Genomic DNA, 12,807 nt, shown 5'->3' on the forward strand with positions numbered 1-12,807 from the left:
CGATCGGCTGTTAACCGAGAGGTTGGAGGTTTGAGCCCACCCGGCGACGGTGTGTCGCTTTTTTTTTCTTTTCGCTGATAGCTTTGAAGATATGTTCTCATGGTGGTGAGAGTGGAGCACGACTGTCTCTGTGGCGCCATTGGCTAGCGCGATCGGCTGTTAACCGAAAGGTTGGAGGTTCGAGCCCACCCGGTAGTTTTGCGGCGCTTTTTTTTCTTTGAGCTGATAGCTTTTAAGATATGTTCTGATGGTGGTGAGAGTAGAGCAGGACTGTCTCCGTGGCGCAATTGGCTAGTGCGATCGGCTGTTAACAAAAATGTTTGAGGTTCGAGCCCACCCGGTGGTGGTGCGGCGCTTTTTTTCTTTGGGCTGATAGCTTTGAAGATATGTTCTGATGGTGGTGAGAGTAGAGCAGGACTGTCTCCGTGGCGCAATTGGCTAGCGCGATCGGCTGTTAACCGAAAGCTTGGAGTTTCGAGCCCACCCGGTAGCGGCGCGGCGCTTTTTTTTCTTTGAGCTGATAGCTTTGAAGATATAACTTTGAGCTGATAGCTTTTCAGAGGGCACGGCACTTGGCTGGCGAACAAGATGTCTAAAACACCGTTGCTGCTATTGCAGATGCTGCCATGGTTTATCGTCGGAATGCCTGTGGACGACGACGGAGGCTGCTTTTTCTTCGTCGATGCGCAGCGTTGCGAAAATGGAAGCTTGGAGTGCGCACTTTCTGGACTTGCTGCCACGGGTGTGACGTCACCAGCGACCAGTCTTAAAAAGGGACAACGCGAGAACATCGGCTTCAGAGGGCACGGCACTTGGCTGGCGAACAAGATGTCTAAAACACCGTTGCTGCTATTGCAGATGCTGCCATGGTTTATCGTCGGAATGCCTGTGGACGACGACGGAGGCTGCTTTTTCTTCGTCGATGCGCAGCGTTGCGAAAATGGAAGCTTGGAGTGCGCACTTTCTGGACTTGCTGCCACGGGTGTGACGTCACCAGCGACCAGTCTTAAAAAGGGACAACGCGAGAACATCGGCTTCAGAGGGCACGGCACTTGGCTGGCGAACAAGATGTCTAAAACACCGTTGCTGCTATTGCAGATGCTGCCATGGTTTATCGTCGGAATGCCTGTGGACGACGACGGAGGCTGCTTTTTCTTCGTCGATGCGCAGCGTTGCGAAAATGGAAGCTTGGAGTGCGCACTTTCTGGACTTGCTGCCACGGGTGTGACGTCACCAGCGACCTGTCTTAAAAAGGGACAACGCGAGAACATCGGCTTCAGAGGGCACGGCACTTGGCTGGCGAACAAGATGTCTAAAACACCGTTGCTGCTATTGCAGGTTAGTTACAGCTCTACGTATCGCAGTGATAATAGATACTTGTTAGTGCTGCCGTGCCCTCGTAGATGTTGTGCTATTTTGAACGATTGCTGGTCAGTACTGTTACTGCTGATGGCTGGTGATGTTGAGGAAAATCCAGGCCCAAAGACTGCTGAAATTTTGCAGGAAATTCTCGAAAAACAAAATGCTTTGGAATGCAAGGTAGACGACATCAGGAAAGAAATTGCAGAAGTGAATGCTAAAACAGATAAGATACAGGGTGTAATATCCATGTTTGATGAAATGAAAGATAGAATGGATAAACTGGAGGCCATCGTTCGGGAGCAAAATGACAAGTTAATTGATTACGAAAATAGAAGCAGACGAAATAATCTCTTGGTGTTTGGCCTTCCTGAGAGCGCGAACGAGTCTGCGCAAGTGTTAAAAAGACGCATTGTGAATGACATTTTTTCTAAAGTTCTTCGCATAGAAGTTACTACAGTGGAAAGAATTCACCGGATCGGAAAAGTAAATCGTGATAGACCAAGGCCCGTGATCCTGAAATTTTACGACAGCAAGGAAAAGGATACTATCTTTAAAAGCTGCGCAAAACTAAAGGGAACTTCGATCAGAATAAGCAACGACTATGCGAAGGAAACAGTGCAGATACGAAAGAAGTTATGGCAAAGCGCTGCCTTGGATAGGGAGGCGGGTGCGAAAGTAGTTCTCGTACACGATAAACTCAGGATAAACGATGACATATACGCATGGGATGACGTCAGAGGCGAGCGCTATTTGCACTCGGGCAAACGTGGTACTGTTACAACGAAGCGAAGTGAGCGCGTCGTATTAACTGAGGCAAACGGATCTGATAGCCCAGGCAGCTCATTTGAGGCACCAAAAAAATAGCTAAGATTGCTCTCGTTCAATGCTCGCAGTATAGTGAACAAGACTACGCACCTTGAGTACTTATTGCTTTCCCACGATCCTCACATAACCACGATAACAGAAACGTGGTTGCATGAAAATATACCGAATGATTGTGTTGTACCTCCCAGTTACAGCATATTTAGAAAAGACAGAGACTCACGTGGAGGTGGGGTGTGTATAATCATTAAAGGTTCTCTTAATGCTTCGTTGATTGATTGCGAAGTACCAGAAACTCTCTGGTGTAGAATAACATGTGAAAGCACCGTTTTCCTTATTGGAGTTGTATATCGGCCACCCTCAAGCTCCCCTGAGTTTCTGAAATCCTTGAACAAGTTTTTATGTGCCCATGTAAATGAGAACACTAGGTTGATATTGACTGGGGATTTTAATATTCCACATATAAACTGGAAGAATTTTTCGTACAGTGGTGGGGAGCCAGTAAACGCAGAAAAAATGCTAGAAATTATGTTTACCTACAATTTGAAACAAATAGTGCTTGAAGATACCAGAATTACGCCGACGTCAAGGTCGATACTAGACTTGGTGTTCCTATCAAATAAATTAAATGATTACAAGGTGATGGTGCAAGATGGTATATCGGATCACAGGATGATCTGTCTTGATCTGCCTGTTCGAGCATTGAGACATGTGAAGAGCTATGTGCCAGTAAAAGTTAAAGACTATGCTAGGGCTGACGATACATCGATTCTTGACTATTTGGAGATCCAATTGGATAATTTCGAGAGCATCTCGGGTTTAAAATCAGTAGAAGAGCTATGGCAAGAATTCAAATGTATTATATGTTACTGCATAGCCAAATATGTTCCATCACGCGTTAAAAAAACGAAACAGAGAAGTCCTTGGATCACCCGAGATATAATTCATATGAAGAGGAAACTTAAGAGGCTGCGTAAGGGGAGCACGTCGCCAGTGGTTCTGAGAAATTTAAAAACTGAACTCAGGCGTACCTTGGCCACATCTAAACAAACATTTTTTGAAAAAAACCTCAGTGAGTTCCTCAGGTCTTCACCTCAGAAATTTTGGCGGTATTTTAGCGACAGGAAAGAAACAGCTGATGAAATTCATGTTGGTAGTAACATTATAAGAAAAAAGATGAGATAGCAAACCATTTCAATAACTTTTTTCAGTCTGTATTTAACCCACTGGAAACTACAGCGAGTACGGAAGAAGCCTTAAGAATTCTTCCCACTGTTCCAATGGAAACACTCGAAATAGCTAGGGAAGGCGTATTTCAACAATTACTCAAATTGGACACGAAAAAATCGAGCGGTCCCGACGGTATACCAACTGTATTCCTCAAACGATATGCAGAATGGATGTCACATTATCTGACTATCATCTTTCAAAAAACATATACAATGCACTCACTGCCACAAGATTGGCGCACCGCATTCGTCATTCCTGTATTTAAAGGAGGCAACCGAAAACAGGCTACAAATTACCGTCCAGTGTCACTTACTTCAGTTACCTGCAAACTGTTCGAACATATAATAGCAAAACATATACTCAGGTTCCTAGATCAGAACACTTTGCTGTATCCTTATCAACATGGCTTCAGGACCGGGTTATCAACCGTGACACAGTTAATAGAAACAATCCATGATTTTGCGGCTGCTGTAGATATAAGACAACAGGTTGATGTGGTTTGCGTGGATTTTGCGAAGGCGTTCGATAAAGTACCCCATGTCCAATTAATCTTCAAATTACGTAATGCAGGAATAAATGAGCTCGTAATAAAATGGATTGAAGCATATTTAACAAACCGTACGCAGGTAGTAAAACTGGATGGTTATGTATCAGATCCTTTAGCTGTACTTTCAGGGGTGCCCCAAGGCTCAGTATTGGGACCACTATTGTTTCTCCTCTATATCAATGACATCAGTAGTGTGGCGGCAGAAGAGGGTGTCCAAGTTAAACTTTTTGCAGACGACTGCCTAATCTACGCCACAATTACCAAGTTAGATGACCAATTGAAAGTTCAGAATTGTTTGAAAAAGTTAGATAATTGGTGTAGGAAATGGAAAATGTCAATAAATTATTCTAAATCTACATATACACACATCAGTAAAAGGAAAACTATCCATTCCTTTCCGTACAGCATTGGTGGACACTTGTTGGTGCATGCGCAACAGTTCAAGTATCTCGGGGTAACAATTACGCGAAAAGTGTCATGGACTGAACATATAGATAACGTTTGCACGATAGCCTATCAAAAGTTGTACATATTGAGGAAAAAACTGGAACATGCATCGCGTGACGTAAAACATATTGCATACACCACCTTCATTAGAACGATACTAGAATACTCAGCCGTTGTTTGGAGTCCCCATCAAGCGACCCTTAAGAAGAAGCTGGAAAGAATACAAAGACTGGCGGCGCGTTTTATTTGTTCAACATACCGAAGAAAGGAATCGGTCACGCTGATGTTACAGAGATGCAACTTAGATACTCTTGAACTGCGGAGAAAAAAATATAGGCTGAAGGTATTCTTCCAAATAATTCACGAGCAACTTAAGATTGATAAGTTCAAATATTTACACCCCCCAGGCAAAATAAATCCCCGAACTAACCACGATTGCGTCATAAAACCATATCAAACAAATACTGACATGTTTCGATATTCTTTCTTCCCGGATGTCGTAGAAATGTGGAACAAACTACCAAACGCAATTGTTGTTTTAAACAATGTCACCGACTTCGAAAATGCTGTAGAGGCACACTTACGAGATTGTTGAGTTTGATGTAAGCGACCTCATGTCCATTATTTTGGAATATGTCAGTGAATTTTGAATTGTTATTTTGTATTCTGAATTGTATTAATGAAATACCTGTTTTCATTGTGAAGTGCCGAGTGTTACGCAACTTTATGTACCTTGTACATTTTTTATGTATGTAATTGTATTGTCCTCTCTGTTATGACCCTCTTGGAGGGTTGACAGTATTATTAAATAAATAATAATATGTTCTGATGGTGGTGAGAGTGGAGCACGACTGTCTCCGTGGCGCAATTGGCTAGCGCGATCGGCTGTTAACAGAAAGGATGGAGGTTCGAGCCCACCCGGGGGTGGTTGCCGCTTTTTTTCTTTGGGCTGATAGCTTTGAAGATATGTTCTGATGTTAGTGAGAGTGGAGCACGACTGTCTCCATGGCGCAATTGGCGAGCGCGATCGGCTGTTAACCGAAAGGTTGGAGGTTCGAACCCACCCGGTAGCGGCGCGGCGCTTTTTTTCTTTGAGCTGATAGCTTTGAAGATATGTTCTGATGGTGGTGAGAGTGGAGCAGGACTGTCTCCGTGGCGCAATTGGCTAGCGCGATCGGCTGTTAACCGAAAGGTTGGAGTTTCGAGCCCACTCGGGGACGGTGTGTCGCTTTTTTTTTCTTTGCGCTGATAGCTTTGAAGATATGTTCTGATGGTGGTGAGAGTGGAGCACGACTGTCTCCGTGGCGCAATTGGCTAGCGCGATCGGCTGTTAACAGAAAGGATGGAGGTTCGAGCCCACCCGGAGGTGGTGCGCCGCTTTTTTTCTTTGGGCTGATAGCTTTTAAGATATGTTCTGAGTTTAGTGAGAGTGGAGCACGACTGTCTCCATGGCGCAATTGTCGAGCGCGATCAGCTGTTAACCTAAAGGTTGGAGGTTCGAGCCCACCCGGTGGTAGTGCGGCGCTTTTTTTCTTTGGGCTGATAGCCTTGAAGATATGTTCTGATGGTGGTGAGAGTGGAGCTGGACTGTCTCCGTTGCGCAATTGGCTAGCGTGATCGGCTGTTAACCGAAAGCTTGGAGTTTCGAGCCCACTGGGGACGGTGTGTCGCTTTTTTTTTGCGCTGATAGCTTTGAAGATATGTTCTGATGGTGGTGAAAGTGGAGCCTCAGTGTCTCCGTGGCGCAATTGGCTAGCGCCATCGGCTGTTAGACGAAAGGTTGGAGGTTCGAGCCCACCCAAAGTGGTGCGGCGCTTTTTTTCTGTGGACTGATAGCTTTGAAGATATGTTCTGATGGTGGTGAGAGTATAGCAGGACTGTCTCCGTGGCGCAATCGGCTAGCGCGATCGGCTGTTAACCGAGAGGTTGGAGGTTTGAGCCCACCCGGGGACGGTGTGTCGCTTTTTTTTCTTTTCGCTGATAGCTTTGAAGATATGTTCTGATGGTGGTGAGAGTGGAGCACGACTGTCTCCGTGGCGCAGTTGGGTAGCGCGATCCGCTGTTAACGTAAAGGTTGGAGGTTCTAGCCCACCAGGTGGTGGTGCGGCGCTTTTTTTTTTGAGCTGGTAGCTCTGAAGAAATGTTGTGACGGTGGCGAGAGTGGAGCACGACTGTCTCCGTGGCGCCATCGGCTAGCGCTATCGGCTGTTAGACGAAAGGTTCGATGTTCGAGCCAACCCGGAGTGGTGCGGCGCTTTTTTTCTTTGGACTGATAGCTTTGAAGATATGTTCTGATGGTGGTGAGAGTATAGCAGGACTGTCTCCGTGGCGCGATTGGCTAGCGCGATCGGCTGTTAACCGAGAGGTTGGAGGTTTGAGCCCACCCGGCGACGGTGTGTCGCTTTTTTTTTCTTTTCGCTGATAGCTTTGAAGATATGTTCTCATGGTGGTGAGAGTGGAGCACGACTGTCTCTGTGGCGCCATTGGCTAGCGCGATCGGCTGTTAACCGAAAGGTTGGAGGTTCGAGCACACCCGGTGGTGGTGCTGGCTTTTTTCTATGGGCTGATAGCTTTGAAGATATGTTCTGATGGTGGTGAGAGTGAAGCAGGACTGTCTCCGTGGCGCAATTGGCTAGTGCGGTCGACTGTTAACCGAAAGGTTGGAGGTTCGAGCCCACCCGGTAGTGGTGCGGCGCTTTTTTTCTTTGAGCTGATAGCTTTGAAGATATGTTCTGATGGTGGTGAGAGTAGAGCAGGACTGTCTCCGTGGCGCAATTGGCTAGCGCGATCGGCTGTTAACCGAAAGCTTGGAGTTTCGAGCCCACCCGGTAGCGGCGCGGCGCTTTTTTTTCTTTGAGCTGATAGCTTTGAAGATATGTTCTGATGGTGGTGAGAGTGGAGCACGACTGTCTCCGTGGCGCAATTGGCTAGCGCGATCGGCTGTTAACAGAAAGGATGGAGGTTCGAGCCCACCCGGGGGTGGTGCGCCGCTTTTTTTCTTTGGGCTGATAGCTTTGAAGATATGTTCTGATGTTAGTGAGAGTGGAGCACGACTGTCTCCATGGCGCAATTGGCGAGCGCGATCGGCTGTTAACCGAAAGGTTGGAGGTTCGAGCCCACCCGGTAGCGGCGCGGCGCTTTTTTTCTTTGAGCTGATAGCTTTGAAGATATGTTCTGATGGTGGTGAGAGTGGAGCAGGACTGTCTCCGTGGCGCAATTGGCTAGCGCGATCGGCTGTTAATCAAAAGGTTGGAGTTTCGAGCCCACTCGGGGATGGTGTGTCGCTTTTTTTTTTCTTTGCGCTGATAGCTTTGAAGATATGTTCTGATGGTGGTGAGAGTGGAGCACGACTGTCTCCGTGGCGCAATTGGCTAGCGCGATCGGCTGTTAACAGAAAGGATGGAGGTTCGAGCTCACCCGGGGGTGGTGCGCCGCTTTTTTTCTTTGGGCTGATAGCTTTTAAGATATGTTCTGAGTTTAGTGAGAGTGGAGCACGACTGTCTCCATGGCGCAATTGCCGAGCGCGATCAGCTGTTAACCGAAAGGTTGGAGGTTCGAGCCCACCCGGTGGTAGTGCGGCGCTTTTTTTCTTTGGGCTGATAGCCTTGAAGATATGTTCTGATGGTGGTGAGATTGGAGCTGGACTGTCTCCGTTGCGCAATTGGCTAGCGTGATCGGCTGTTAACCGAAAGCTTGGAGTTTCGAGCCCACTGGGGACGGTGTGTCGCTTTTTTTGCGCTGATAGCTTTGAAGATATGTTCTGATGGTGGTGAAAGTGGAGCCTCAGTGTCTCCGTGGCGCAATTGGCTAGCGCCATCGGCTGTTAGACGAAAGGTTGGAGGTTCGAGCCCACCCAAAGTGGTGCGGCGCTTTTTTTCTGTGGACTGATAGCTTTGAAGATATGTTCTGATGGTGGTGAGAGTATAGCAGGACTGTCTCCGTGGCGCAATCGGCTAGCGCGATCGGCTGTTAACCGAGAGGTTGGAGGTTTGAGCCCACCCGGGGACGGTGTGTCGCTTTTTTTTCTTTTCGCTGATAGCTTTGAAGATATGTTCTGATGGTGGTGAGAGTGGAGCACGACTGTCTCCGTGGCGCAGTTGGGTAGCGCGATTTGCATTTAACCGAAAAGTTAGAAGTTCGAGCCCACCCGGTGGTGGTGCGGCAGTTTTTTTTCTTTGGGCTGATAGCTTTGAAGATATGTTCTGATGGTGGTGAGATTATAGCAGGCCTGCCTCCGTGGCGCAATTTGCTAGCGCGATCGGCTGTTAAGCGAAAGGTTGGAGGTTCGAGCCCTCCTGGGAGTGGTGTGTTGCTTTTTTTTTGCGCTGATAACTTTAGAGACATGTTCTCATGGTGGTGAGATCTGAGCAAGACTGTCTCCGTGGCGCAATTGGCCAGCACGTTCGGCTGTTAACCGAAAAATTGGAGGTTTGAGCCCTCCCGGGAGTGGTGTGTTGCTTTTTTCTTTGCGCTGATAGCTTTGAAGATATGTTCTAATGGTGTTGAGAGTGGAGCACGACTGTCTCCGTGGCCCATTTGGGTAGCGCGATCCGCTGTTAACGTAAAGGTTGGAGGTTCTAGCCCACCAGGTGGTGGTGCGGCGCTTTTTTTTGAGCTGGTAGCTCTGAAGAAATGTTCTGACGGTGGTGAGCGTGGAGCACGACTGTCTCCGTGGCGCCATTGGCTAGCGGAGATCGGCTGTTAACTGAAAGGTTGGAGGTTCGAGCACACCCGGTGGTGGTGCGGCGCTTTTTTTTCTTTGGGCTGATAGCTCCGAAGAAATGTTGTGACGGTGGTGAGAGTGGAGCACGACTGTCTCCGTGGCGCCATTGGCTAGCGCTATCGGCTGTTAGACGAAAGGTTCGATGTTCGAGCCCACCCGGAGTGGTGCGGCGCTTTTTTTCTTTGGACTGATAGCTTTGAAGATATGTTCTGATGGTGGTGAGAGTATAGCAGGACTGTCTCCGTGGCGCGATTGGCTAGCGCGATCGGCTGTTAACCGAGAGGTTGGAGGTTTGAGCCCACCCGGCGACGGTGTGTCGCTTTTTTTTTCTTTTCGCTGATAGCTTTGAAGATATGTTCTCATGGTGGTGAGAGTGGAGCACGACTGTCTCTGTGGCGCCATTGGCTAGCGCGATCGGCTGTTAACCGAAAGGTTGGAGGTTCGAGCACACCCGGTGGTGGTGCTGGCTTTTTTCTATGGGCTGATAGCTTTGAAGATATGTTCTGATGGTGGTGAGAGTGAAGCAGGACTGTCTCCGTGGCGCAATTGGCTAGCGCGGTCGACTGTTAACCGAAAGGTTGGAGGTTCGAGCCCACCCGGTAGTGGTGCGGCGCTTTTTTTTCTTTGAGCTGATAGCTTTGAAGATATGTTCTGATGGTGGTGAGAGTAGAGCAGGACTGTCTCCGTGGCGCAATTGGCTAGCGCGATCGGCTGTTAACAAAAATGTTTGAGGTTCGAGCCCACCCGGTGGTGGTGCGGCGCTTTTTTTTCTTTGAGCTGATAGCTTTGAAGATATGTTCTGATGGTGGTGAGAGTAGAGCAGGACTGTCTCCGTGGCGCAATTGGCTAGCGCGATCGGCTGTTAACAAAAATGTTTGAGGTTCGAGCCCACCCGGTGGTGGTGCGGCGCTTTTTTTCTTTGGGCTGATAGCTTTGAAGATATGTTCTGATGGTGGTGAGATTATAGCAGGACTGCCTCCGTGGCGCAATTTGCTAGCGCGATCGGCTGTTAAGCGAAAGGTTGGAGGTTCGAGCCCTCCTGGGAGTGGTGTGTTGCTTTTTTCTTTGCGCTGATAACTTTAGAGACATGTTCTCATGGTGGTGAGATCTGAGCAAGACTGTCTCCGTGGCGCAATTGGCCAGCACGTTCGGCTGTTAACCAAAAAATTGGAGGTTTGAGCCCTCCCGGGAGTGGTGTGTAGCTTTTTTCTTTGCGCTGATAGCTTTGAAGATATGTTCTAATGGTGTTGAGAGTGGAGCACGACTGTCTCCGTGGCCCAATTGGGTAGCGCGATCCGCTGTTAACGTAAAGGTTGGAGGTTCTAGCCCACCAGGTGGTGGTGCGGCGCTTTTTTTTTTTGAGCTGGTAGCTCTGAAGAAATGTTCTGACGGTGGTGAGCGTGGAGCACGACTGTCTCCGTGGCGCCATTGGCTAGCGCGATCGGCTGTTAACCGAAATGTTGGAGGTTCGAGCCCACCCGGTGGTGGTGCGGCGCTTTTTTTTCTTTGGGCTGATAGCTCCGAAGAAATGTTGTGACGGTGGTGAGAGTGTAGCACGACTGTCTCCGTGGCGCCATTGGCTAGCGCTATCGGCTGTTAGACGAAAGGTTGGAGGTTCGAGCCCACCCAGAGTGGTGCGGCGCTTTTTTTCTTTTCGCTGATAGCTTTGAAGATATGTTCTCATGGTGGTGAGAGTGGAGCACGACTGTCTCCGTGGCGCAATTGGCTAGCGCTATCGGCTGTTAACCGAAAGGTTGGAGGTTCGAGCCCTCCCGGGAGTGGTGTGTTGCTTTTTTTCTTTGGGCTGATAGCTCTGAAGAAATGTTCTGACGGTGGTGAAAGTGTAGCCTCACTGTCTTCGTGGCGCAATTGGCTAGCGCGATCGGCTGTTAGACGAAAGGTTGGAGGTTCGAGCCCACCTGGAGTGGTGCGGCGTTTTTTTCTTTGGACTGATAGCTTTGAAGATATGTTCTGATGGTGGTGAGAGTATAGGAGGACTGTCTCCCTGGCGCAATTGGCTAGCGCGATCGGCTGTTAACCGAAAGCTTGGAGTTTCGAGCCCACCCGGTAGTGGCGCGGCGCTTTTTTTTCTTTGAGCTGATTGTTTGAAGATATGTTCTGATGGTGGTGAGAGTGGAGCAGGACTGTCTCCGTGGCGCAATTGGCTAGCTCGATTGGCTGTTAACCGAAAGGTTGGAGTTTCGAGCCCACCCGGGGACGGTGTGTCGCTTTTTTTTTCTTTTCGCTGATAGCTTTGAAGATATGTTCTGATGGTGGTGAGAGTGGAGCACGACTGTCTCTGTGGCGCAGTTGGCTAGCGCGATTTGCAGTTAACCGAAAAGTTGGAGGTTCGAGCCCACACGGTGGTGGTGAGGCACTTTTTTTTCTTTGGGCTGATAGCTTTGAAGATATGTTCTGATGGTGGTGAGAGTGGAGCTGGACTGTCTCCGTTGCGCAATTGGCTAGCGTGATCGGCTGTTAACCGAAAGCTTGGAGTTTCGAGCCCACTGGGGACGGTGTGTCGCTTTTTTTTCTTTTCGCTGATAGCTTTGAAGATATGTTCTCATGGTGGTGAGAGTGGAGCTCGACTGTCTCCGTGGCGCAATTGGCTAGCGCTATCGGCTCTTAACCGAAAGGTTGGAGGTTCGAGCCCTCCCGGGAGTGGTGTGTTGCTTTTTTTTCTTTGGGCTGATAGCTCTGAAGAAATGTTCTGACGGTGGTGAAAGTGGAGCCTCACTGTCTCCGTGGCGCAATTGGCTAGCGCGATCGGCTGTTAACAGAAAGGATGGAGGTTCGAGCCCACCCGGGGGTGGTGCGCCGCTTTTTTTCTTTGGGCTGATAGCTTTTAAGATATGTTCTGATGTTAGTGAGAGTGGAGCACGACTGTCTCCATGGCGCAATTGGCGAGCGCGATCAGCTGTTAACCGAAAGGTTGGAGGTTCGAGCCCACCCGGTGGTAGTGCGGCGCTTTTTTTCTTTGGGCTGATAGCTTTGAAGATATGTTCTGATGGTGGTGAGAGTGGAGCTGGACTGTCTCCGTTGCGCAATTGGCTAGCGTGATCAGCTGTTAACCGAAAGCTTGGAGTTTCGAGCCCACTGGGGACGGTGTGTCGCTTTTTTTGCGCTGATAGCTTTGAAGATATGTTCTGATGGTGGTGAAAGTGGAGCCTCAGTGTCCCCGTGGCGCAATTGGCTAGCGCCATCGGCCGTTAGACGAAAGGTTGGAGGTTCGAGCCCACCCGGAGTGGTGCGGCGCTTTTTTTCTGTGGACTGATAGCTTTGAAGATATGTTCTGATGGTGGTGAGAGTATGGCAGGACTGTCTCCGTGGCGCAATCGGCTAGCGCGATCGGCTGTTAACCGAGAGGTTGGAGGTTTGAGCCCACCCGGGGACGGTGTGTCGCTTTTTTTTCTTTTCGCTGATAGCTTTGAAGATATGTTCTAATGGTGTTGAGAGTGGAGCACGACTGTCTCCGTGGCCCAATTGGGTAGCGCGATCCGCTGTTAACGTAAAGGTTGGAGGTTCTAGCCCACCAGGTGGTGGTGCGGCGCTTTTGTTTTTGAGCTGGTAGCTCTTAAGAAATGTTTTGACGGTGGTGAGCGTGGAGCACGACTGTCTCCGTGGCGCCATAGGCTAGCGCGATCGGCTGTTAACCGAAAGGTTGGAGGTTCGAGCC

General features: G+C 48.8%; 3 non-coding genes across 3 annotated transcripts; all 3 read left to right on the forward strand.

Annotated features, from left to right (window-relative positions):
* The first annotated feature begins 6,287 nt into the window (after positions 1-6,287).
* TRNAN-GUU (transfer RNA asparagine (anticodon GUU)) lies at positions 6,288-6,361 on the forward strand. Its single transcript has one exon. It is a non-coding gene; the product is annotated as a tRNA-Asn (tRNA).
* Positions 6,362-8,342: 1,981 nt separating this feature from the next.
* Positions 8,343-8,416, forward strand: TRNAN-GUU (transfer RNA asparagine (anticodon GUU)). Its single transcript has one exon. It is a non-coding gene; the product is annotated as a tRNA-Asn (tRNA).
* A 4,035-nt stretch (positions 8,417-12,451) lies between these two features.
* TRNAN-GUU (transfer RNA asparagine (anticodon GUU)) lies at positions 12,452-12,525 on the forward strand. The gene has a single exon. It is a non-coding gene; the product is annotated as a tRNA-Asn (tRNA).
* The last annotated feature ends 282 nt before the right edge of the window (positions 12,526-12,807 follow it).

The sequence above is a fragment of the Rhipicephalus microplus genome, unplaced genomic scaffold (assembly GCF_043290135.1).
Source record: "Rhipicephalus microplus isolate Deutch F79 unplaced genomic scaffold, USDA_Rmic scaffold_53, whole genome shotgun sequence".
NCBI lineage: Eukaryota > Metazoa > Arthropoda > Arachnida > Ixodida > Ixodidae > Rhipicephalus > Rhipicephalus microplus.